The sequence below is a fragment of the Propithecus coquereli genome, unplaced genomic scaffold (genome assembly GCF_000956105.1).
Source record: "Propithecus coquereli isolate 6110/MARCELLA unplaced genomic scaffold, Pcoq_1.0 Scaffold134, whole genome shotgun sequence".
Classification (NCBI taxonomy): domain Eukaryota; kingdom Metazoa; phylum Chordata; class Mammalia; order Primates; family Indriidae; genus Propithecus; species Propithecus coquereli.
In genome coordinates, this window is record NW_012137636.1 from 3,125,854 (window position 1) to 3,131,644 (window position 5,791).

At 39.6% G+C, this 5,791-nt stretch overlaps 1 protein-coding gene and 1 pseudogene across 2 annotated transcripts in view; one reads left to right on the forward strand and one right to left on the reverse strand.

The window, feature by feature from the left end:
* DPY19L2 (dpy-19-like 2 (C. elegans)) overlaps positions 1-5,791 on the forward strand; it is a 139,239-nt gene that overhangs the window by 78,759 nt on the left and 54,689 nt on the right. The window lies entirely within an intron of this gene.
* On the reverse strand, positions 3,879-5,007 carry LOC105805828 (annotated as a pseudogene). The gene has a single exon (XR_001137229.1). The product of XR_001137229.1 is annotated as a dnaJ homolog subfamily A member 1 pseudogene (transcript).

A 5,791-nucleotide genomic window follows, 5' to 3' on the forward strand; every position in this document is an offset into this window, starting at 1 on the left:
AATAATTATACAACTCACCATAATGGAGAATCAGTGAGAGCCCTGAGCTTGTTTTCCTGCAACTAGATGGTCCCATCTGAGGGTGATGGGAGACAGAGACACCTGAGGTGTGTTGCTTGTGTCCTGTCTACTCCATAATTTTGTTTTGGTTGTGTAACTACAGAAAACACTGCTTCACAAAGATAGGCTGTTGGAAATGGAAGCAGGCTTTTCAATGCTTTTGTGGCAATTTCAGGATATTCAGCCTTGACTTTAATCCAGAATGTATGGAAATTTGAAGTTGTCTCAAACATATTTTAAGGCCCTGCCATTTGTGATATCAAGCAGTTGATCCTCTTCTAGCATGGACAGACTCGATTCACTTGATTTATTCACAATTGGGTCATTGATCCATTCCTTCCCAGTTCAGGGGTCTTTTGTGGATGGGAAGTAATGCTCAAATTCTTTTGAAGCTGAGATAGGTGATCATGCACCAACTGGGAGAAAGAAGGCCCTGGCTCAGTCTCTTTCAAAATCTCTGCTAATGTTTGAAACATGTCAAAAATCCCGATGGTCACTTGTCACCCCCATAATTCCAGTTTGGCTTTGAATGTAGCCACTTTATGTGCTGAGTTGAACACAGTTGTCATTCTCCCCTGAAGTGACAGATTGAATTCGTTGAACAGGTTGAATATGTCACACAAGTAACCAAGTTTTGCGACTCATTCTGTGTCACTGAAATGTGTTGCTAGTGATGACTGTTTTTCTAAAAGAAATCTCCGGAGTGGCCCTCATAACTCAGAAACTCTGGCCAGTAATCCACCTTTAGAAAGCTATCTCACTTCTGTGTATAAGAGAAGACGTGTGTGCTCAGCATCCATCTCACAGAGCTGCATGAACAGACATGCACTAAGGGCATATAATTTAATGGGGTTGATAATTTTAATCACATCCTGCAAAATGTTTTTTAGTTCTGTGACATTTTTCAGCTAGCCAGCATTTCTCTATGGATAACACAGTGCATAGACTAACATTCAGTAGTGACCTCCTTGACCCAAGTAGTGAAACCAGAAAGCCAGGCAGTCATGGCAACTGCCTTATCTGTGCATATAACAACACGAAATGACCAATTCAATTTTCCTGATATGTATTCATTCAAAGATTTGAATAGTTCTGCAGCTGTAGTGTTGGTTAGCAACGAAATTTCACATAACATATCCTTCTGAAAAATATATCACACAAAAACAAGCGTCGTTGCCTTGTTAACAACATCAGTAGACTTATCAAGCTGGATTGTGTACCATGGTGATTCATTAATCCTCTCTAACAATCGTGCCTCAGTATCCTCTGCTATTTCATCAATTCATCTAGTTATGGTACTAGCCAAAAGAGGAACACGTTCCACCTTTTGAATTGTAGCCTCTACTAAAAGTTCACAGCTAATGACCTTAGCAGCAGGCAAGATCAACTCTTCACCACTAGTAAAGGGCTTCTTAGCTTTGGCAATGCGGTTAGCCACTAACAATGACACTCTCAGTGCAGACACATTTGATGAAGTGGTGGCCTTCAATAATTGCTTCTGTCCTTCCTGTTCATATATTTTTCTTTTGAAAAACTCCAACAGCTTGTCTTTTAATGCAGGGTGCTTGGTCTCCATGTGGCGAAGCAGTTTCAAAGGTTTCATGGCTTCGTTGGATAGCCAGTCACCACATATTATACAAAGTGGGCTTGGAAAATGTGAATCACCTGTCTCAATGAACCCATCCATAATTTAAGTAGGATTCTTGGTATTTTCTTTCAAATGTAGCTTTCATTTTGTTGGCAGTCTTAGAGTCTTCTGCTGTCTCATCACTGGGTCTTTCCCCCTTTTCAAGGAAGCTCTCCATTTGTTTTTTACTCATTTTGCTAGGGTTAGCTTGTGGGCTTACCAAAGCTGTGACTGAAACAAGTACACAGAATGGAAAAGAGGTGCAGTTGGAAGTGATAAATAAAATAATGGACAAGCCATGCATGGGCTAAAATAAATGCCAGAATTTGACTTAAAGTCTGTCACCAGATGCAGCTGTACAATTGAAGTAAGATGTTCACTTGCCACTATAAAGCCTACCACCAGATGCAGCTTAATTGTCACTTGCCACTCACTGGTAGTATTTTGATATGAGTCTGCAAACGATTTATTGTGGTCTCTGTGCAGTTAAACCTCTCTGCTAATGATAATCTATATTTTCAGCCACATCACAGCCCTAGCGTCACTGCCTCAGCTCCACCTCAGATCATCAGGCATTAGATTCTCATAAGGAGTACGCAGTCTTGATCCATTCACATGTGCAGTTTACAGTAGGGTTTGCGGTTTTATGAGAATCTAATGATGCTGATGATCTGATAGGAGGCAGAGCTCAGACAGTGATGCGAACGATGGAGAGCAGCTATAAATACAGATGAAGCTTTGCTTGCTCACCTGCCACTCAACCTCCTACTGCACAGCCTGGTTTCTTTCAGGCCAGGGTACTGGGCCAGGTGTTGGGGTATGCATCTATAAAGGGCTAATATACAGATTCTACAAAGAACTCAAACATATCAACAAGAAAAAAAGAAAAACAACTGTATTAAAAAGTGGACAAAAGACATGAACAGAAGTTTTTCAAAAGAAGATGGACAAATGGCCAAGAAACCATGAAAAAATACTCATCATCACTAATCATCAGAGCAATGCAAATTCAAATCACAAGAAGATATCACCTTACACCTGTCAGAATGGCTATTATTAAGAAGTCAAAAAATAGTAGATGCTTATGTGGATGAAGAGAGAAAGGAATGCTTATACACTGTTGCTACAACTGCAAAATAGTACAACCTCTCTGGAAAACAGTATGGAAATTCCTCAAAGAAATAAATATAGACTTACCTTTAGACCCAGCAATCACTACTCCTGGTTATCGCCCATAGGAAATGAAGTCATTTTATCAAAAAGACACCTGTACTTTAAAGTTTATTGTAGCACAATCCACAGTCACAAAAATGTGTTAACAAAATGTAGAGTACTAGTCAGCCATAAAAATGAATTAATGTCTTTTGTCACCATTTGGATGGAACTGGACACCATTATCTTAAGTGAAGTATCTGAGGAATGGAAAAACAAACACCATATGTACTCTAATATTGGAACTAATCAATGGGCATACATGAGCTCAGAGAAAAGTAAAAGTCATTGGAAATCTAGAAGGGGGAGCAGAGAGGGGTAAAAACCTACCTAACAGTTATAATGAACACTATTCTGGTTATGGGCACACTAATGGCCCTGACTTAAGCATTATAAAACTATCCACGTAACAGAAACATTTGTACCCCTTTAATATTTTGAAATTATGAAGAAGATTTGTCCATGTCTTTTCATGGCTTGATAGCTCATGTCTTTTGGTGCCAAATAATATTTCATTATTTGGGTGTACCACAGTTCATCCACTCACCTACTAGGGGTGAATTGCTCATTTATTTATTTTATTTATTTATTTATTTTTGAGACAACGTCTCACTGTGTTGCCCGGGCTAGAGTGCCATGGCGTCAGCCTAGCTCACAGCAACCTCAAACTCCTGGGCTCAAGCAATCCTTCTGCCTCAGCCTCCCGAGTAGCTGGGACTACAGGCATGTGCCACCATGCCTGGCTAATTTTTTCTATATATTTTTAGTTGTCTGATTAATTTCTTTCTATTTTTAGTAGAGACGGGGTCTCGCTCTTGCTCAGGCTGGTTTCGAACTCCTGAGCTCAAACAATCCACCCGCCTCGGCCTCCCAGAGTGCTAGGATTACAGGCGTGAGCCACCGTGCCCCGCCTGCTCATTTCTTTTTATTGCTGAATAATAATTATATGATTGTACCACAGTTTATTCATTCACCTGTTTTTTTTGTTTGGGTTTATTCAATTAACTTTTAAAACACTACTATAGTTGAATATTAAAAGAAAAACAATAGCAAATAGTGAGCATATTATGATTATAGTCCTTCACTCATTCACTACTGCACATAAAATGCCAGCAGTGAGTGTCATTCACTGGCCTCATTAAGAGGTTTGACACTGAACACCACCTCTGGTATGATGTTCATCATCCTCATATGCTTCTCTATTGTAATGGCGCCATCTTTGCTGATTTGGATCAAAGTCCACCAGTTCTACTTGATCCATTTCATCAGTCTCTTCTACTTCCTTCCTCTCAGGTAGGAGTTTTTCCAGCAAAGACAGTTTATCAGGAGAAAGAAGGCCATTTTCAGGGAAATTTACCTTAAATTCGATGATTAGACAACCCTTTTCATATGGTCTATGATAAATTGGCATGGCTTCATTTAGCACACACTTGATATCTCCATGCTTGACAATTTGACCTGGATGAGAGATGATGACTGTGGTTTAGTTTCGATAGTAGATACTGGCTTTTGGAAGCCACATAATGCTTCAAGCAGCTGTATGTCCATACACATGAAAAGGTCTTCTCCTCATCGAGTAAAAACAGCATGGTCTTTCTGATCTAACACAATGATAATATCTCCTGGCTCTAGTCCTTGTTCTTGTTCTCCTTCACCATGGAATGTTATTTTCTGGCCATCTTTCATGCCTTTGTCAATATGAACTTCTAGAATCTTCTTTTCTCGAACTATCTTCCTTCCATTACAGCTTTTACATCTATCTTTAGTACTGATCTGTTCCCCATGGTCCTGGCACTCCATGCACACAGACTGAATTTGCTGAACCATTCCAGGTCCTATCTGATGAATTCTTATTTGCATTCCAGTACCTCAGCAATTGGGACAGCACTCTACTGCTCCTTTCTTACCACCTCAGCCTTCACATTTGTCACAAATCACATTCTTTTGCAGAGCCAGTTTTCTTGCTGCACCATTATATAAATCTTCTAAGGCTACTGAGAACTGATGTACAACATTTTTACCTCTCCTTTCTCTTTTCATCCTTCCTCCTCCTCCAAAAAACATATCAAAGACGTCCATGGGGAAGCCAAAACCGCCATCTGCTCCACCCTCTTTAATTGCCTGTTCTCCTTTGTCATATAGTTCCCTTTTCTTTCATTTTTAGGAAAATATCATTTATGTCAGTGTATTGGATTTTAACCATTCTATAGTGAGAAGTGGTGTCTCCTTGTTTTAATTTGCAATTTCCTAATGGCATATAATGTTGAGCATCTTCACATGTGCATATTCCTGCCATCTGTATATCTTCATTGTTGAAGTGTTTGTTCAGTCATTTGCCCATTTTTAAATTGGTTGGTTGTTTTCTTAATATTGAGTTTTAAGAGTTTTTGTATATTTTGGATACCAATCCTTTATCAGATATGTGTTTTTGCAAAGATTTCCTCGCAGTCTTTGGCTTGTCTTTTCATTTTCTTTATAGTGTCTGTCTTAGTCCATTTTCTGTTACTATAATAGTAGGTCGAGACCAGGTAATCTATAAAGGAAACAGGTTTATTTAGCTCACAGTTCTGGAGGGTGGGTGGTCCCAGATCAAGCAGCTGCATCTGGCTGGTGTCTGGTGAAGGCCTTGTGCAATGTCATAAGATGTCAGAGGAGGAGGCAGAAGGGGAAATGGGCATGTGCAAAGAGACCATATATTAGATGCAGCTTCGCTCTGTGACAACCATCTTGTAGTAACTAATTCAGGCCTGAGAGAGACCTAATCACTTCTTGAAGGCACTAGCTCCCACCACCACCACCACATTGGAGATCAAACCTCAACATGAGTTTTGGTGGGGACAAACCATATTAAAACCATAGCAGAGTCTTTTGTAGAAGTTTTAATTTTTTTTT